This window comes from Sturnira hondurensis, unplaced genomic scaffold (assembly GCF_014824575.4).
Source record: "Sturnira hondurensis isolate 20B ecotype Veracruz unplaced genomic scaffold, ASM1482457v3 Scaffold0020080, whole genome shotgun sequence".
In the NCBI taxonomy this organism is placed as follows: domain Eukaryota; kingdom Metazoa; phylum Chordata; class Mammalia; order Chiroptera; family Phyllostomidae; genus Sturnira; species Sturnira hondurensis.
The window spans coordinates 1119145-1141116 of NW_028092711.1; the positions used below are offsets into that span (position 1 = coordinate 1119145).

A 21972-nucleotide genomic window follows, 5' to 3' on the forward strand; every position below is an offset into this window, starting at 1 on the left:
ACCCTGCAAGCCCTGAAACACCAATCCAAAAGAACCTATGCACCCCTGTGTTCATAGCAGCACAATTTACAATAGCCAAGTGATGGAAGCAACCTAAGTATACCCAGCAGTAAATGAATGGATCAGAAAACTAGGGTACATTTACACAATGGAATACTATGCAGCAAAAAGAAAGATCTCCAACCCTTTGTGACAACTTAGATGGAACTGGAGAGCATTATGCTAAGTGAAATAAGCCACACCGTGAAAGACAAATACCATATGATCTCACCTATAAGTGAAACCTAATCAACAAAACAAAAGGGACCAAAATATAACCACAGACATTGAAATTAAGAACAAACTGACAGTAACCAGAGAGGAGGTAGGAGGGAATAATGAGGGATAAAGGGGAAATGGTTTTCAAGAACCGTATAAAGGCCACATGGACAAAACCGAAAGGGGGTAGGATCAAGGGTGGGAGGTGGGGATGGCTGGGGTGGGGGGGAAATGGAGACAATGATACTTGAACAATAAAAAAAATCCATAAAAAAACTTGACCTTCCTCAATTATAAACTCAGTTAGGTCTTTGCAGTGTTTGCTGACAGTAATTAGCAAAAAGGGGTTTGCATTCACCAATATGGGGCCTCTGAGTTCCCTTTCTTGAAGCATGAGCCAGGACCTGGGGCAGCTCCTTTTCCACTGCAGCACAGACGGGTTTGCTTCCCCACCCGACTTTGGTAAGGAGATGCGTCACAGAGAGAAGGTCTTTCCATAATGTTAACCAGTACGGTTCTGGCAATCGTCTTTACCTTGCTCCTTCAAAACTCTGACTTAGAGGGCCTCTACATACAAATCCTTACACCAATCCAGAACTGAGAGCAGTACAGGGGAGCACCTGTGCATAGGAAGAGGACTTGCTTTTTGGGAATTGGAACTGAGTTTGAATCCTGCCTGACCCTTACTATCAGTGGACCTTTGAACAGTTTGACCTCTCTTCAGCATTTTGCTCTGCAGAATGGGAATAAATACTTACCTTGTATTACTGCAAGAATAAACAAGGCGATGTACATAAAATCTCTAGCATAGTTCTGAAGGCTCAAAATGCAAAGCTGCTGTTTAGTGTGTTACCCAGAAAGTACTGCCCCCAAATGGCCTAATGAGTACCTGAAAATAAGGTGGTTGTTTTTTTTCCCTTGGCATAGGCTTTTATTTCAATATATAGAATCATAACCAACAGAACAAACAATGGGAATATTCTATATGAAGAAGACTAAGCAGTAATATTTAATGTGAGATTTATATTAAAAGTGGTATTTGGTAAAGCAGCATACTTCTAATGTTCTCACATCTCTGTGGCCTAGATGGGAGTACCTGAAATTTTCTGGTGATTACAGTCACAGATAAAACCAAATCACAGCCAATAGAAAACCAACCCATGTAGAGCCTGAAGTCATTTTCCATGTTGAACTGAAAGGTAATTTGGGAAACAATATGATTATTGAGCGCCCAGGGATAGATTGGCCCATTTGTGGCTTAACTGTAGTAAAAGATTATAATGCACTCGTGAAAATATTAAGATTACTAAAGTCAGATAAAACAGCTACAAAATTTTTACAAAGTACTCCACTGAAGTACACAGCACACCAAAATTCCACCCTGGGTACTCTACAACGTGGAAATGTCTCTTTTACATAGCCTCTCAAGTTAACCCCCACCTCAATCCTGAAACCGAAGGGCAGAGAACTGAAGGCCAGGGCAGGATTAGGTAGAGATGAAAGGCACAGCAGGGAGATGAGGAGCCAACGGTGGAAAAAACGGGTACTCAAGGAAGATTCGCACCACAAAAGGATTGCTATAATAGACAGTGACTTCTCATAGTTCTTAAACAAGCAACGTGTGATTTTGAGGTTTCTAAATGATCATACATATACTATTTTTACACTTTCTTATCCCTTGCAGAAGCTTCTAAACACTAAATGATAATGTTAACTAAGTAAATTTATATTAGGTTCACATTGTCAAACAGTTATATGATTAGCAACAAGACAGTGGCTATCAAATTCATGTACAGGTATTCATCACAATACTGGACTTCCTTGTTTTATTTTGCTTTAAACTTTTTTACTGGCGTTGATCTTTATCATAAACTAAAGAATGATACAGAGACCTGAGTATGTATTTTTCCAAGTATTTACCTATGCAATACTGGATATGCTTTTTGGCCTTTCTGGACCTCAACATCTTTAACTGTAAGAACAGAGTTGACTCTTAAGTGAGATTACTGAGAAGTTAGGTAGAAGGCCACAGAAAATCATGGCTGAAACAAAATTAGTAGCAGCAACACACTGGTGGTTCTTTCCCTTTTTTACACTGAAACCTTTTTGCACAGTATAATAGTATAGATCAATCCATGCCAGAGGATGGGGAAAGTGACTTCCAGAGTAACAAAAATAGCAAAGAAACTCTTGGGTCCATCTCCATTATTTTCATTTGGGTCCCACTGAAGTCTGCAGAACAAAGTCTGTCACAGCAGAGATATTGCCTTGTATTATCCATTTCTATATTCCTAATATCTAGAATAGTGGTCGGACAAAGGACATACTCAAATGTTTGTTGAATGAACAGAAGGAGGAAGAGGGAAGGGGGGAAACTTTCCATTCTGGTGGCCAAATGGATCGGTGGAAGAAAACAGCTGCCCAAACTACTTGATTGCTTTTGTGAATGATTAGGCATTGACTAAATACTTTAAATTCGAAAATTCTCTTGGATTTCCCTTGAGTATTCAGCCATCGGAACACCTTGTTCTTTCTTTTTTTCCCCGCCCACCCTCGCAGACTGCAGGACGCTGCAGTCACTGTGCCATCTTGTGGTCATATCTGGAAAGTTCGTCTTCCTCAATATACCAGTATAATCCCCCTACCCATACAAAAGGCTCTTGCAATGGAGCTGTAAAAAAAACCAAAAACCTTTCAGGTGAATAAATCCCTGTTATTTAATTTAACTATCAAGGTATTATGGAAAACCCAAAGATTAATCAGCCACCAGTTGTACCATCAAAGTGTGTGTAATCTAGTAGAGGAGGTATCCCAAAAGGATACTTATAATTTATAATTATTGGTAACACGAAATAGAAGATAGAAAATGCAACAAAATAAGATTAGAAGCAATGGGGATTCGGAGAAAAAAAAGATTCTTTCAAGCTTCGGAGGTGAGAATTTGGAAAAGAAGAGGCAGCTGAACCAGGTAAAGAGAAGATGTGGACACGTCAATGGGGCTGGAAGGTGGGGTGCAACCCAGAGGTGAGGAGCAGCCCAGAAAGGGCAGGGCCTGCAGAGTGCGTGGACAGCAGGAAGAGCAATTAACTAATTCCCTGACCGGAGCCCACAGTGCCTTAAGGAAAGGAGCAGGAAAGGACGTTGTAGAAAGGCAAGGCTGTGAGTTTAGGACAACGTGAAAGGGCCTCTGCTTCAGGAAGCTGAACAGCAGAGGGAAAAGGCAGTTTTGTTTGTGGAAGCACTTTTTGCCTGGTATTGCCAGGGGTCACATGGATTAGCTGTGTGGTCTTGGGTAAAGAGGACTTACCTTTTTCAGCTGGTGTTTCCTCAGTTGAAAAGTGAGATAATTGAACTCTACAGGGTTGTTGTAATGAATAACTGTTATTGTATATAAAGCACACACCACAGTGATCAGCAAATTGTTTAAAAAATTAAGAAACAATTATAGAGATCCCTGAACACTAAATATTTGATGATATTAAGGAACTGTTGTTCTTTTGGAGTGTTATAACTGCACTGTGATCGTACATTTAAAAAGAGTTTGTAGATTTTGGAAATATGTATCAAAATATACAAATGGTATGAAATAATTTGCATCTCTTGCTGCAGGAGAAGAGATGGGCATTGGCACGGGGACACTAAATAAGACTGGCCACAGAGGCAGTAACTGTTGAAACTGGTTATGGGTATATCCTTCCTACTTCTGTACACTTTTGAAATATTCTATAATAAAATGTTTTTAAAAATCTGGAAAGGCAGCATTACTCGTACAATACACAGTTAACCTATATGTCATATACTACAAACTGTGTGGGTGCTTAGTAAAAAACTGGTTGATAACAAAGTCAGAAATTATTTACATGTAGTTTATGATGCTTACAACTTCTGTGAACTAAGGAATGCACACGATCATCTCTGAAGCCCTTACCTGGCCACCAAGGTCACAGGCCAATCAACTGGTCTATGCTACTCTATTGAAGCCAAGTAGTAACTTCTTCGGGCATGAGAGGATGTAAAAGTAACATGGTAAATTTTATCGTTAGTAGTCAGGGCCTTATCATTATATAAACTATGTTTTAGAAAGAAATATTCTGGGAGATAGCCTTTTTAACATTTAGGCTTTCAAGCAATCAGTTAGCATGCAATGACTGGGTAATTTTTTACCTCTAATAAAGGTGGATGATAAATTAGTGTAGCAAGATCAGGGTGCGTCAGGCCCCGGCTGCCTTACTTAGCTCAGTTGGTTAGAGCAGTGATTTTCAACCCATATGCTGCAAGAATTTTTCAAACATACAATACCTGAGTATTTAGTCAGGGATATTGACTTCTTTTCTCTGAGACTGGCAAATAAAAAATGAGAACAGCTAACACAACAATGGCTGTACAGATTAATGAATCAAAATGATACCTATTTCGCCCTGGCCAGTATGGCTCCTAGCCTCGTCCTGTGAACTGAAAGGTTGTGGGTTTGATTTCTTGTCAGGTGTCAGTTACATGCCTCAGTTGTGCGTTGGGTCTCCAACTTGCACACCTACCAGAGGCAACTTGAAGGTTTCTCTCTCACATCGATGTTTCTTTCTCCCCCCCTCTCTCTCCTTTCCTTCTCCTCTCTACAATCAATGAGCATGTCCCCTGGTGAGGATAAAAAAAAAAAAATAAAATCTATTTTTTGTCAGATCAGCAAAAATGTTGGTTTTTTTTTGCTGTGCCACAGAATTTTAGTAATTACTTTATGTGTGCCATGAGATGAAAAAGGCTGAAAATTGCTAGGCTAGAGCATTGTCCCGATATGCCAAATTTGCATGTTTAATCCCTGGTCAGGGCACATACAAGAGTTATCAATGAATGCATAAATATGTGGAACAATAAATCAATGTTTCTCTCTGTCCCTTGTGCACGCTCTCTTTTAAAAAAAATTAAAAAATTAAAAAAATAAAGATCAGGTTGTGTCAGTCTGTGACAAGGTGGATGACTATGATGCTAATGGAAGCAAGGTAGGGGTGCACCTCAGTCAAAGGCCCCAGGGTCACGCAGCAGGAACATATTCCAAGGCACTGAGAGAAAGCATTTGCTTGACTTGCTGAGAGAGAGAGAGAGAGAGAGAGAGAGAGAGAGAGAGATTAGTTGCCCAAACTGGTGAGGTTTAGAAAAGGAGGTAAAGACATGAGTCTGGGGGAGAAAGAGGATGGGTATAGGGAGGAGGCAAAGTTAAATGAAAGCCTTGAACCACTTTGGCTTGCAGAACTACCGGATGAAGAAAAGGAGCCAATGGGGTGAACACATTTCCATATTTCATAGCACAGGAAAAGAGATCATAAAAGAGATGGTGCACTTTGGGCAGGAGCACTGAGCTTCTCAGCAGCAAAGAAAAAAAGGGGTTAGGGTGCAAATAAGGTTGGAAGTCAAGGAACAGACTGTTGACAGGGCATATCTGAGACTCAATTTTCTCAGTGAACTTGGGGCAAACTTACCTAATGTCTACTACAGATCCTAAGTAGAATCACTACAGACTATTAGCTATTAATATATTAGTATTAATTATTAGAATATAAATACTCCATACTTCTACTCTATTAGAGTAGAATAGAAAATATTAATAAATATAGTCTATTAATAAACGATTAGACTCTTAAGAGATTCTAGTTCTATGAGAGTATTATTATTAGTTAGAATTTCACAGACTGGACAGGGTTGTTTAAAAAACAAAAACCACATATGCACTTAAGTGAACCAGGTTATATGCTGAAATTTTTTTCATGTATTATGTCATTTAATACTTAGTCATCTAACTTCGCTGAGCCTCATTTTTTTCCCTCTGAATAGAGGATAAGAGCAGTACCTACCTGATGGTGTTAGTTGCCGGGAGAATGAGAGGAGTCACAGAGTAAGCCCTTCACAATGTTAGGTGATACTGTTGCTCCAGAGAAGTGAAATAACTTCCCACCTCACAGGTTCAGTAAGAGCTCCCCGCAGAAGCTAACCAGCCCCTGTGCATCCCCAGTACTGGGGAGAGAGCTCACAAAGGCAAGAACACGCAGGAAACAGGTAGCCAAAGAGGCTAGCAGGAGTGGAGCCATGAAACAGGCACCAGCATCACGGTCTGGGTACGGCTGAAGTTGTCTGGAAGTTCTTCCCCAGTATCTGGAGAAAGCGTGTGCAGGTCTCCTGGCCCGAAGCATTCTCCGTCCAACTCCAAGTAAGGGGGCCTTGAGCTCACAGAGCCTGACTTCATGTGGGGGCACAGGAGACAGTGCCATTGGGAGAGAGCCAGCCCCCACTCAGCTCTGGGTTGGTGAGAAGACAGCATTCAAGACTTTCCCTTTAACTATTATAACTCAGGAGGCTCATGTCTCACAAAACTTCCTCAGTGCTTGCTGTGTTAAGGTGAAGGGCGATATCAAGATAATTAAGACCTAGTCCTGTGAATGGGGAGAGGACATCCCCAACTATAAGTCAAAGCAGGCTGAGTGCTCAGGGTTAGAAGAAAGGCACTAAAACAGAACTCTGGGGGGCGGGCAGAAGACCACTTAGGTAGGCCTGAAAGGACACTGTCTGGCGAGCAGAGAGAAAAGAGAATCCCAAGCTCAGGAGCCAAGGGCAGGGTGGGTTCATTATCAGTGCTTCAGGTAATGACCTATAGTGCTGGTGAACCAAAGGGTTTGTAAATCTGCTCTCAAGATGGTTGTGATTAACATGTACATTATACTCAGAAAAAAATCTTTTTATGTGAATGTAAGGTGACTTTTAGTATTTTAATTAAAGCAAAAGAAGGGTGTGACCTTCTGTCTGGGATCTGTCACTTGAGGGGAGACTAGAGTTTTAGGCACCTTCAGTGGTCAGACCACAACCTCCATTATAGATTCTCTGTGAAAATCCAGTGGAGGCACCGGGACAAGCACACTCCTCACGGGGACTGAGAAGTACTGTGAGTGTTTCCCCGCTCTGGTTCCCTGGTGTGGCAGTGCAAACACCAAGGGTGTGGCTGAGCTACATATCTCTTCTCCCTGCCCTGTGTGCTGTCCTTTGCTTGGCCGATGTCTCTCCTCTGCGTGCACCTCCCTCTTGCCCTTCTGCAGGTCTGCCTCTCTTTCCCCACTTAGTGTGTGTAGGTGCTTGGGCACCTTCCTCTGCAGATGTCTGTGTGTCTCTGTCACCCACCGCATCTGGTTGTGTGTGCATGCATGTGTGCCAACTCCCTTCTGAATTTCTCTGTCTGTGGTCATATTTTCCCAATTGAGGGTATATGCCTACTCCCTTCCAGGTTTGCAGATCCCCTAGGTGTGTGTGTGTGTGTCTTGCTGTCCTCTAGGTATGTGCATAAGTCCTCTTCCTCTCTGGGAGTCTGTCTCTCTCCTACTGAGGATGTGTGTATGTGGTTTCCCCCCTACTTTGGGGGTGTCTCTCCCACCCTTTGGATGTCTCCGTGTGTGTCTAGCTCCTTCTAGAAATGAGAGTGCTTCTCCCTCCCTAACTCAGTGTGCCTAGTGTCAGTGTGTCTCTCTCCCACCAAGCCCAGTGCCAGCCAGTGTGTCTCCTTTCGGATCCTGGTGTATGTGAGTTTCCCCCTTCCTTCTGGGTGTGTGTTTTCTCCCCTCCCCATCCTGCAGTCTGTTTCTCTCTCTTCCGCTTTCTACATGTGTTTCGCTAACCCCTGGCCCCAGCCCACCTATGGGAGCAAGAAAGTACCCATCCCCACTTCCATGTCGTCCCCCAGGCAGGGGAGAGACAAGCACGGAGTTGCCAATGTGTTTTTCTTTCCCCTCTCTAGGTATGAACTGGGTGTGCTGCCCTCTCTCCCCTCCCTTGTGTATCTTTCTCCTGTTCTCTGTCTCCTGGAACAGAAATGCTCATTTATACACACATACATACAGAGATACAATCTCCTGGCATACGTGTCCCCCATTCCCTCTATGTGTAGGTCTGTGTGTCTGTGTTTCTCTCCATGCGATTCTGAGTTCTCTTAAGTGTGTGTACATTTCTCCCCCAACACACGTCTATCTACATCTGTCTTTCTTTGGGGAATGTGTATTGTCTTCACAGCAGCCCTGCAAGGCCGTCTGTGGGTGAGGGTAGGACTGCCTGGTGGTGCGGAGGGGCTCTATCTATACATGTTGGGAAAGGGTCAGGTCATGAAGGGAGAAGGACATGGGGTGGGTGGGGGCAGCAGGATGAGACAGGCCACCTCCCTACCTCCCAACCTTGCTATCTCACACTTCACAGTTACCTGGAGACTGGCTGCGATTCCTGAGGGCCCAACCCAAGCCTTTTCTTGTTGACCTCTATCTGGGCCTCAGTGCTTCCTGCCATTCCTCTCCTTGACACTCTTCTGGGACAACCTCTTGGATGACTAATCACACGGCCCCTAAGCCCCGAACTGCTGCTTCAGGCTTCCACCAGCTTCTACCATAGGCTGCCCTCCTATCTGCCCCTGAGAACAGAGCACTCCTCCCCAGGTATGTACTGTGGGCCTGATTCCAGAGAGAGAAAGCAGGGAGGAGATCACGGATCAATCCAGGGAGAAAGCTGAACTCGCACTGGATGGGAGCAGTGCCCAAGAGCAGTGAATGGAGATGGCTCTGCAAGCACACAGGGGTCATCCCAACCCAGAGACAGGCAGGCTGGAGACATGCCTGGGACACACCCAGGCACAGAGCTCCAAAGGAGCAGGGGAGGGAGAGGTGAAGAAGGTCCGAGCAGGGAGGTCACTCGTCAGGGAGCTGCTCCCTCTAGGTGCCATACCTGAGGGAGGGGATGACTTGGCCCTTTAACCACATGAAAAGGGCACTCATAGAAGAGGACGAGGCTTGAGGCAACAGCTGGCCTGCAAAAGGGTAACTCATGCTGTGCTCAACAGTCCTAAGCCCAGTCTAGGCTGGCTGTCCCAAAGAGGGCACAAGATGACCCAGCAGGGCAGCTCTCTGGCTTCACCCCCTACCTTGCTCCTTCTGCCTGGTTGGGCTCCTTTTCTGACAGGGTCTTCCATCTAGAAGTGCCTTCCTTCGGTCGTTCCTGGCTTGATCCTTATCATTTTAGGCCTCTACACCTGCAATTTTCACCGGGTCTGAGGCAAGACTTTTTTAAACACGTTATACCTGACTATTTAGTCAGCGGCCCGCACCTCTTTTCCCTTTACATTGTCAAATACAAAAATAACAACAGCCAACATAACAATAACCATACAGTATGAATGAATCAAAATTATACCTATTTTTCTGTCAGATTGGCAAACAATATTTTTTGGTGTGCCGCAGAATATTCTTAATTAGTTATGTATGCCACAAGATGAAAAAGGTTGAAAATCAGTGCTCTACACAAAGGTTCCTTTATCAAACGGTCTTCCCTGACCACTGTTTCTAAGGGTCTCTTCTACCTGAGGACCCCAAGACTTTTCATCCTTGTGTTTATTTTCTTCAAACCTCCTACCACGACATAAGAAAACTATTTACTGTCTGTCTCCTCTGTTCACTGAGGGTGGGATCTGGCTTTGTGTCCGGTATAGTATCTGACCCCTGACAAGCACTCTAAATAAGAGGTGGAAGGAAAGGTATCCTGTACACAGATGTGGAGACATTTGTGTACATAGAAAAACAAGCATGGAGACCCAGCAGAGTGGTAAGGACCGAGGCGTTCTGAGAACAAAGCTGCAAGGCAAAGAGAACACAGGACAGGTAGCAGTGCTCAGGAAAAGTGTACATTGAGAGACGAGAGGTGGCGGACCAGGGAACCCTGCAAGCCCTAGAAAATGCCAAACTGCTGGTCAGTAGGGACAAGAGGAAGAACCAGCACAATCAAAGGCGAATACAAAGGAGGCGCTGGATGAAGAGCAGGGCCAGAAGAGCAGGAAAGGTGTCGAGTACTGCAGAAAGGCGGAGTAGAAAAATGGAAAATATGCCACTGGGTTTGTATCTGGGGGCTACGGATGGATGTTCTCTTCAAACAGAATACAAAGAGGGGCAGGATGGGTTAAAGAGGAGATGAAGAGATAAAGAGACTACCACAAACTACTTGTCTAGAGAGTTTGGCACCACTGGGAGAAAGATATTTAAGGAGGGGGTGGGATGAAGGCAAAGGTCTTCTATAGTATTGGTTTTTGACAAGGGAAGAAGATTTAAGCATACTTTGCAGGTGGAAAGCAAGAGATAGGCAACACCGGGATGGGAGGGGTGAGTGGGCTGGAGTAACAGGCTGGCTCCAGCAACCCCAATACTGCACGCCTTTCAAGACCATGGGGCCCAGGCTACCTAACCAGACCAACTTTCCCGGACATGCAACCAAATGCTGAGGATACTGATGAGAGAACTGAAGGAAAGTACTGAAAATGGAGACACAGCTAAAACAGCAGCTTTGTATCACCAAAGACCCAGCTTTGAATCTCAGTGGGTCCCTCTCTCTACAGCGTGCAAACACTTCAGTGTGGTAATCAATGTCCAATACACCCTGGCCCCAGTCTCCTTTTCTACCCTCATCTGCCATCATTCTGCTTATTCCACATACCCTCCCCTCCAGCTACAGAAGAGGACCCAGCATGTGTCGCATGACATCAGTCATCCTTTCCTCGTTCTTAGCTTCCTCCTCCCGTTCCCTGCTCTAGGACCACCTTCCTCTGTGAATCAGGTTCACCTGTGGGTATAAACTGCCCCTTCCTCTGTGTGTCCACTTCATTTAGGCCTCCCACAACAAAAGTACTAAACCTGCAACACACGTTCCAGCTGAATGTAGAAAAGGCAATTGTGTTAGCACAGTCCTGAAAGAATGGTAAGGCCTTTAATAAAAGTACTTAAGTCTGAACTGCTAATTTTAGGGATGTTGAGAGTTTAAGATGGCGATCTCCCTTCCAGGTGGCTATGTCAAAGAAGTCCTTGAAAATATACAGTAAATCTTTATTAAATATTAGTGACAGGTTCTGTGACTTTTAAGTGAAACAACATATAAGGAAATCGGTTTTACCATACACTAGTTGATATCAACAATAGTTAAGTTCCTACAGCAACTCATCAATGTTTTTAACAAAATGGCTTTGAACAAAACATTATTCGAGGATCTGTTGTATACAGGCTTTGAACTTGATAGAGAGTGAGAATGAGCCTGGTGATAAAATCTCAATCATCTATGCAGCAGTGAACTACCACTTCAAATCTGGATTATATTAACATTTCTGTAACACCTAGTATCATACTCATGGGCTCAAGTTATTCTGGATTCTGAATCAATTTAATTTGCTCAACTCACCCTTTACTGCTCAAAAAGCTACCATGCGTTCTATAGCACAGAGTGCAAACTCCTCAGGATGCCAATCAAGGTTGTTCACAATCAGGCCTTAGCATACCTTTCCAGTCTTACCTTGACTGCTCCCTAAGGAACCATCCTCTCCAGTCAGACTGGTCTTCTTGTTGGCCACAGACATAAGTACATTTCTGTCTCTGCTGAAACCATGCATTTCACCTGAGCATCCCCATTTCTTTCTGCCTGTTCCTAACAAAAGCCTTGTTCGAAGTCCACCTCAAGTTCCACCTCTTCTTCCCTTGAATACTTATAGCTTTCGTAGTTTGAAATATTCATTTTGCATTTAAAAATACAAGGCTTTGTGATTTCTTTCAGACACTCACCCATCATAGAAAAGAAAAAAGAAAAGAAGGAAGAGAGAGAAAGAAAAAGAAAGACAGACAAGGCAAAGAAAGAAAGACAAGGAAGAAGTAGAAAGCAAATATAAGTACCCTAAGTGGGGCAGAAGGTTCTTGCCTCCTTTTTGGTTCCAATTTGGAGTAAGAATAAAGAAACTTCAAAAAGAAGATGGCTTGATACGACACTTAAACGACAGCTAAGAAGTGGACAGGAACATGAGAAGAGCATTGCAGGGAGACTGAGCAAAGTCAAATGTCAGGTATCTCTAAATCCCCTAAACTTAAGGAGATAAGTACATGAAGAACAAAACAGAGATTTGGGACTTAATTTGGAATTCTGGAGTAACTGGGATGATGTCATATACTGCATTTACATTGTTTCCATTCTCCTAAATGGGAAGACCATCAGTGACTTTCCCATCTTGAAAGCCTAACATCTAAAAGGAAACAAACTAAATAATATTTTCAATTGTCACAATTACAGAATTATAGTTTATTCAACTAAAACCACAAAAAATTCAAAAAGCGATGCTCATTATTCTGAAATCAGATGGTTTTGCTGTAAATTTGTTTTAAAGTAAAAACTGAAAAACAAAACAAAATCCGTACCTATTTAAGATCACTAAATTCTATAAAACAAAGCTTAGGTTTATATATATTTTTAAAAATCTCCTTTATCTCACTAAGTTTATACATTTCCCCCCAATTCCCATGTATATCTGATAAATAAGCAGACATGCAACACCTCCTAACTTGAGTTACTCAGTGTCAACTTTATGACTGAAAAATTTTAGTTTTACAACAAATTGATTTTTAAAATAAATGTTAACTTCAACATGAATAAAATTTAGGTTTATACTAGCAAGCTAATGTATACTAAGTAGACTCTATGGCCTGTCCATTCTAAAGACTTACTTACAAAAAGTGAAAGAATTCCGGTTTCTGAAGTCATTATTCCTTGCATACATACACATTATGCCTCCACTTCCTATCTCACAAGATTACTGTGAAAATTTAATAGGATAACATAGACAAAAAGCAAAGACTACTATCCAGACAGACTATTTTATGGCTAACACTTAGTATCAATACTCAAAATACTTTGGGTGATATAATTTGAAAGTCATGTTGGCTAATGATTCAGGGAATAATTTAACCAATCGAGTTAGGTTTCTTTTTCTTTTAAATGGAAACAGTCTCTTTTTTGAGCTTATTTTTGGTTTTGCTTTTATGGAGAGAGCTTTTAACTAAAACTTGTCTAAAACAAACAAAAAAAATCTTGTAACATCTCTCACATTTTTAAATGCCCCAAAACTCCACTTTCTTATTTGATCAATGTCAAGCTACATTTAAAATACTAGTCTAATTCCACCTTATTTTAGTGAAGGGGCAGATGAAACAGATAAAGGTATTTTACCTTTTAGAAGTCACAAATTTCATTTTGAGCTATTGAATACAATACTTCTGAACTGTGTAGCTTTTAAAAATCTTGATAGTACAGCATTAGCCACAGAAGCAGAGTATACCAAAACATCTTTTAAATTTTATTATAATGTATATGCTTATTTTCCAGAAGGGGTTTTAGACAAAATCGCTTAACAAAAAGCACAGAAATTAGTGCATTCGGCGCCGAGGCACTGCCATACACAGGGTGGCAGCACTGAGAACAAAATGCTAGCAGACAGCAGAGCACTTGGAATGGCCAAGGCAGGCTACAAGTGTGCCTGCAATCTGATTATGAAAACTCCTCTCAGACACACGGGTACTTTGGCTTTAATTAAGAAATTCCTTTTAATTCTGGCAGAAGTATCATGCATTTTAGAAAAGCTCTTATGAGTCAGTCTCTGAATGTGATCAATTGCACTTCTCTTAAAATCAATTCTTTTTCTCTTCCTCTTCCTGAAGTGACTGACAAAAGGTGAACTGGGCATGATTAAATGTAAGCACTAAACAAGAGCCAATGTTTAAGTAGAACACTTGGATCTATAGTGTGTATTTTTAAAAACCCAAGCTATGATTAAAAGTGGTGCAAGATAGGATTTTTTAAACATGATCTTAGGAGCACAAATGCTCTTATTAAATAAAAGCAGTTAAAGTTTTATAACTATCTTAATTAGGTTAAAATGTCTAAAAAGAATTGGTTTTAAGGAAAACCTCTGTAAAACTACTTTAAACAAACTAAAATATTCCTAATAGTATTAAATTCTTAATGATTAAAGTTTTCAAGTGCAATTGATATTCAATTGATATACATAAAACAGGGCTAACTCATTCATCACCATTTTTCTTTGAAAAATAACTGAAATAATTGAATGTGTTATTTTTGAAGTAATTTAGCCCATGTGTTTGAAATATATATTTTCATTAATTGTCAAAGGACGGATGTTTAGGAACTTCTACAAACTGATAGACTTTTTATGTTTTCACTTTGTTTACAAACTTCTAGGCACACAAAAATAGATCCAAGTACAAAGACAACTTTCACCTAAAATTCCCTATATTTCAGCAGTACAAGTTATCCAGTTAAATATTTAAAACTTCCATTCTGTGTATAAGTAAGTCTGTTACTTGATAGTTTTCTTTCATTTTGATTTGGGTAACTTATTATGATAATTTATTTTATATGTACTATCTTTGAAAATGTGACATATGCCAAATTATTGCTAAGAAATAGGTCTTATACTTTTGTCTAAAAAGTAAATTAAAAACTAAACCTGATACATGTATTTTACACGGGTCATGGTTACAGGGCAAGGTTAAATCAGTTGTTTGCTTGCATGACAGCAGCACTGAGGATGCTCAAGTTTTATGAAGCAGAACAAGAACAGCATAAAACATCGCCAACTGCTGTCAGAGGTGTGCTTTAGACTCATGGGCACTTTCCTTCTTTGAAACATTTTAAACTCTTCCAAATAAGAACTACAGGGCTGCTCCACCTCTCTTAGTCTAATTAACCTACCTCTTTTATTATATGTCTAATTATATTTTAGTGCTAAAACTCTATGCATGGTATAGTGATTTTCAAATAAAATACTATTAATATTAGAAGAGAAACATAATGGAGATATGGAGATTGAAACTTTACTAAATTAAATTACCTCAGACTATAACAAATTAAACAACACATGAAAAACATTTTCTCAAAGTTATTTAGAAAATAATTTTAGAAATATAAGGAAAGAAAATTCATGTTTGATATGTAGCTTATTATCAGATATGTTGGCCATATTGACATTTATTTTTAAGGTTATAATAGATCTTATCCAAATATATAAAGTGAGAACTCTCTTATAAACTGTAAATTTAGAACAAATTTAGTTTTAAAGTAAAGGAGCTGTTTTCTTGTCTTTGAAATGAAACAGGTAGAAATTATATTCAGGGAATGCAAAAAGTAGCTTAAGAGAGGGAATGTATTCTTATATAAAGCAGTATTTTCATTTCATTGCCTAAAGTTAATAAAAATAAAAGTTATTATCATAAGCCTTGTGTGATACGATGAAAATTGATGTAGGCTCTATGTAATTCCAGTGTTAAGACAACACAAGAAAATAAAATCAAGTTGAGAAAATCTAGCAGACTAAAATTCAAACATGCTATTTTGTATCTGCACACTTGAACTACCTTAAGCTTTCAGGTTCAAGTTCTTAAAATTCTTCAGATCAAGAACAACTGAACCAATTTTTTTACTAATATATCTTCAAGTGAATAAAATTAAAACATTTTTAAGATTGTCTTTTAGCCAAAGGAGATAAATTCCTCTTCTCTATTTGATTTCTAGTTTAAAAGTCTCCAAAAAATATATCTCAAAAGTAAAGGCTCTAATGTCTAAGTATTAATTTAAAAGATATAATTTTTTAAAAGTCAAATGACAGCCCTTTAGTTGTAGCATTTAATTTGATAATGAATGTTCCCATGCTCAGAAACTGAAAGACAGACTATCATAAATAATCGACTTGCCCACGTGCAATTTCAACATTGGTTTGAGACAATAATTCTAATACTTAATAACTGAAAGACTAAAATGAGTCTCTTATTCTCAAAAAAAAGTTCAAGACTGCAATGGCAAATCATAAACAATCTGCAGAGGACTCAGTCTCCCTTCAAGAAAAGATGGCTCCTCTTCCTTGAGAGTATTTTCTAATATTTAAGGAAACTTCTATTCTTGAATGTAATAGCATAATAAGTCTAGATTCTCTTTCAGAAAATCAATTAATAAATGAAAAGGACAATTTCTTTTATGGTCAGCATACACCTACAAACATTCCAGAAGTTAAGAACTCTATTGGTGAACATTTTATCTATAACTTGTGAAAAGTTTTTAAAATGTTATTAAGTCTCAAAGAAATGACTTTAATTTGCCCTAACAAAATGCACAAAGTCCTCTGCTCTTAGACTAAGGTTTTAAAATGTATTTCATTAACTTAATAAAAAGTTTTACACTTTCTAATGAAAAATGAAGAAAACAATTTGTAACAGTTTCTAAGATTTTTTTGAATACTTCCCTTAGGTATACATTTTAAATAATTTTAAAAATCTTTTAAAAAATAGCAGAAAATTATTTTTCCTTATTTAAAAATTAATAACCCCTACAAATTATGCTTGGGATGTAATTTAGTTTAATTCAAACCTGTGAAGATACAGAGGAAAGGCTTTGGGGGAATCTATTTTCAGAAAGTTATCATAAAATGAGTAGTTTGTATCAAGATACTCTTATAGTTTCCCTCAATTATCAGTCATATTTGGGAGGGAATTGATTATTTTTACTTTTCTAGTTAATTATTCTTTATCCAAATAAGTCACATTTTAAATTCAACATGGTTTTTACTTGAGTCTGAAATTCTCATCCACCTAGCTCTTTCCCATCAATTTTGGGCACTTTAGCCATACTTCAGCTCTTATAGACACTTCCATCACACAAAACTCTTACTTTTAAAAGGCATTAAAAAAAAACATTTTTGCTTTCTAACACCTTCACACTTCCAGGGTTTCTACATTTTTAGATACAATTTTTACTTTAAAAAATGCAAGAAAACATTTCAAGCAAACTGCTTATCCTATTAACCCTAAGACATAATTTCCTAAGTTCACTCCTACATACACACACACACATTTCTGAGGCAGTCATCTCAAATTCCCAACACATACTGTGGTTAGTTTAATACCGTGATCCTGCAGTAACTCTGTTTACAAGACATCCTGGGACTTTTAAATACTAACAATTTTCATGTAGTATCACACGACTTCACTTTAAAAAATGAGATATTATTTGTTCTGCAAAAATGGGTTTTTGTTTTCTCATAAGCATTAACAAAAAAAGAACGAAAACCTGTGTACCTTAATAACAACACACAAAATCAGAAAACAAAAATATCAAAGCACCTTTTTTAGTTCTATACCACCACAGCCTTGTCACCTTAGAAAGAGGAGGCAGAGACAGGTGTATACACTGAGTAGAATGCAAACCTCTGGGCATCAGGCCAAACGATTCAAAAGTAAAAATCAAATTATGCCTCTGTAATAAGTTCTACTAGGCTTTCATTCATGTATATTTCTTATAACTTTAAACATTAGTAACTATACACCAATACTTTTTATGAAATATGATCTAGTCAATTTCATTTAATTTCTCAAATTATATTTAAAAATTAAATTTGTTGAAGAGATAAGAAATTTGTCCTGTTATAAAAGTAATAACACAGTGGATGGCAGGTTCAGGTATTTAAAAAATGAAGTTATAAAACAAATATGAAATGTAAAAATTAGTTACTTCCAAAGTGGTGTTACCGTAAAATGGAAAAGAATTCCTATGCATGAACTCTAAAATCATAATTAACTTTAAAGTTTATCAATCCAATGTACTCTGCCTTCACATTTAACTTATTTGTAAATGCTTTTCCAAGGCTACCTAAATACTTACTAATTAGTTAAATATGCTGCCTACATTAATTCTCTTAAAATTAAAGGAATTAAAGGTCCACTTTTGTTTCTTTGCTATGTCTGATATATTTTCAAAGTACTCTGTATTCAAAGTTTCCCAAAAGGTGTTTGTCAGGTTCTTAAAACATTTCAAAGATGGCTAAAGGGACAAATTACAGCCCTTTTACCTTTAACATACTCATATCTTGCAGTTTGTTGAACAGATTCAGTTGTTTTTTCCTTCTTTTGAAACTCTTTCCTTATTCAAATAACTAAAGAATCTAAGATATTATCAATATAAAGAGGACAAAAATTATATTCTTTCTTATACATTTGGAAACACATCAAAAAGAACAAGTATTCCAAGCAGTAAAGTTATTCAGCAAAACTTTTTTTTTCTTGAGTGTGAAAGTGTGTGTGTGCATAACAGGCAATTTTTCATATATCTTTTACAAAGAACAGTATCGTAAATAAAAAGATTAATACATTCATAGAAGAAACCAATATTTTGATTACAGATCAAGAGCCAAATGATTATTGAAACAAAACTTCAAAGATAGTTATAGATGTGTTTCAGTTATCTGGCTTTTCAGATCGCAAAGACAAGCACATCCCATTTAATTTACCAAGTACCAACTTAATCCTGAGGGAGGAAATTTCCAGAATAGCAAACAAAATGTATATAGAAACAACCAGTATTCTGTGAAAAATGAAGGAAACCCTCCACCTTTGTACAGCATTAAACCACAGAGCATCCATAAAAATTTTAAACTATATTAACAAGAGCAAATTTACTTATTTAGCTGTAAGATGTCTATTTATTAAATATTTTGGTTATAATAAATATACAGATATAGAATTTTATTAGTGTTCGTCCATATTTATAAATAATTTTCCACAGCAGCTAAATTCCTTATAAAATTTCTCATAGCAAAATTAGACATATAAATTTCAAATAAGAATCTCAATGTATGAGGTTTCTCTAATTCGAACTGATGTAAAGATTCTGAGTATACAATATCCTAAGATTTCTTCTGTAAATTGATGTAATTTAATTGAAGCTTCAGAAAAAAACATGTTCAACAGGCAGATTTCTAAGGCATTAAAAAAGCTCACTACAACAAATTCAAATTAGATATTGTGCTGTGCCCTATCTAAAGACTCTCTAAGGAATTACAGATTTTATACTTGTGCACTGAGAGTGCATTTTCTAATTCAGACAAGTAACTAGTTATGTCAAACCCAAACATGAAGAAAGTTTTGTATCACCCTTTCTGAGAGAAAAAAACCCCATAATACCAGCACTTTTATTTAGGCTGAAAATAACCATAACTTGAAGTGTCCAAACAACCTGATTAACTCAATGGTCTAAAATAACTGGAAGAAATACTTTTTCTTCACTGTTACAGAAATTGAATTCATTGACACTATCTGGTTTGTCAAAAGAGACAACTATTCAAGATCTAAAAGACTCATTCTTTTTAAATACATAGCCTAATTCTGACAACTTATAGTCAATATAACTGTCTTGAGCCAAAATACAATAAAAATGTAAGATAAACTTCAGAGGTTTTATAACCATTAATAACATTCTGAAATTTTTGGAAAGAAGACTATTGGGAGGAGGAAGAAAGTTTCTCTTCTGCATTGATAGTTTAATCACTTCCCAATCAATTTTGATTTAACATGGGATTAATTTCTAATGACTTCTTATAAAGTTGTAATTGCTTCCAAAATCAGAAACCACTATGATGTACTACAACACTACACTTATGTAATGCTGTTTTAGAGGTATTTACACCAAGGTGCAGATAAGAGCTCAGTTGTGAACACAAGTTAACATACAATGGACTCCAAAATAATGTTTGTACAGTATGGCAAGAAAAAGTATTCTGAATAAGAAGTCTAAAAATCCAGCTCTATTTTTAATCCATTTCTCTAAATCATAAAAACAAAGGAAAATAGGCACTTATTCTAGAAATTCCATATACCTGTGGAAAACAGAACACAAGTAATTTTTATTCAAGATTAACTTTAATCCCAAATAAAATACAACTAACATTTTATATATTTTAAATTTTGAATATATTGTAGAAATCTAGCCCATTAGAGACAACAATAGTTTATGCTCAGTAAACTTTTTTAAATAAATTACACAAATAAATTAACTTAAAAGATACAAACTGATGGGTCTCAGGATTAAAAAAATCTTCTAAATTCAAGGCATAGAGTTACAGCACATGTATAGGATGGGCTTTAAAAATGGGTATACGTAAACTTTTCCATAGTGTTGGTTTATGTGCTTTTTTTTCTTAAAGAAATGCTTACTGCTTACAGTGTTAAACAATCTCCATCACTCTGCCTACAGTTTTCAACCAGAAGTCCTCATTGTACCTTAAGCCAAATTGAATATTAGGTATTTTACAGCATTTTACAAAATGGCTGTAAATTCACATTATGGGCATACACAGCTCTTTGATCTCACTGCACAGAATTCATAACTGTTCAATAATGCTATACCATTACACCACACACCTTAAACTATTTCCATTTTTCCACAATTCCTTCCAAAATCAGCTTCCAAAGCAAAGCAATGTAACATGAAAAGTTCCTGGGAGGGCTTATTACACAAAAGAACAATTTGGAAACAAACTAATCTATACAATATCTATCTTCTGTTGAGTTTGTTTATCCCTCCGTTCTCTCCATCACGCCTAAAGGTGGGCGCACTTGAGTAATGGAAAGAAGGCTCTTCCATCACCACACACCCTCCTAGCACCTCTCCTCTTGGTCCTCAGACAGTGATTCTGTGTAGGTGATGAAAACCATAGGAAAAGAGAAGCTGTCCCTTTAAAATGCCGTGCTCTGTCCCATATCCCACGTGGAACCAACATCAGCAGCACTTTCCCATTAACTTCAATGTGATGCAAGAGGCACCATGCTTTTATATACATAAAACCAGAAAACCTCAGTTCAACATTCTTAACTGAGGATGAACAGGTGAAGCAAACGTGTCAGGAAGGAAGAAGCCAAGCAACTCCCCACCCCTCCCCAAAAGGTGCTCCAGTCTCGCACTTCAGCCTCTCAGTGCAACATCACCTCTCTACCCCTCCTCTGTACAGCCTAGTTTAAAGAAAGGAGGGAGCCACTAACAAAACCTGAAGCATAAATGCGACGAAAATGCAATCTAAAGCCAGAAAGGTTTATTCTTCCAATCACACATATTAACTCTCTTAAGAAAAATGGCATCACTTTTTTTTCCTACCAAACTCCCCCCCCCAAACCGCAAAGATCATTAAGAGAGTTATAAAATAGCAAATATAGTGTTTATCTTATCTCAGATCAGTCCACATTACCAATAAGTTTAGCAGTTTCTGCTCTACCATCTCCCCCCTCCCTCCCCCTCCTTCTCTTGCATCGGATTTTCACGTTTTCTCATTGTCGGTTGAGTTATAAAAGGCTTTTGCCCTTCGAAAGTTTTAAAAAATAAATAAATATTAACTCCTTGGTCCCTGCAAAGTCAAAATGGACTTCAGGGGAAAGGCGGTTCATACTTTTACCTTTAGCGAGAAAAGGGGGAGCATCCCGGATTTTTAGGGATTTTTTGCGATTTTTTAAAAATTTTTATTTGGTTATATGCCTGAGTTCTCCCTCCATTTTGGTTGTTTATGATACTGACAACAAGCTGTCCCTGCTCTGTGCAGATCTCCTGCTTTCATTTAGCACCCCCTCCCCCTATCCCCCGCCCTCGCAGCCACACATCCAAGGTTCACACCTCCCTGAAGACCCCGCACCCGGACCCCAACTCGCCCACCTGAGGAAAGGGCAAAAACAAATTCATTTCTCCCAAAAAGAAAAACCTCTTTTGAAAAAGGGGCAAAGTTACCCCAAGTCACTCAAAGTGCCCCCCAAATATTGCCGACTGCGGGTTTCCGCCAGGCCCTTTGGGAAGCGACCTTCCCCCGGGATGTTTTGGTGGAAAATGCGGAGAGTTTACTCTCAAAACTGAATTTATATTAATTTTTCCCTTATTTTTCGGGTCTCTAATGTCTTCCGCTCTCGCTGCTGCCGCTGCCGCTGTCACAATATTCACAGCACCAGAGAGGAGGAGGAGGAGGAGGAGGAGGAAAACTTTTCAAACTTTCCAGACCCTGAATAAAGGGTTTTTTTTTTTTTT

The 21972-nt window shown here is 38.6% G+C and overlaps 1 protein-coding gene across 3 annotated transcripts in view; it reads right to left on the reverse strand.

Moving 5' to 3' along the window:
* Positions 1–21972, reverse strand: part of PLAG1 (PLAG1 zinc finger) — a 42811-nt gene that overhangs the window by 20363 nt on the left and 476 nt on the right. The window lies entirely within an intron of this gene.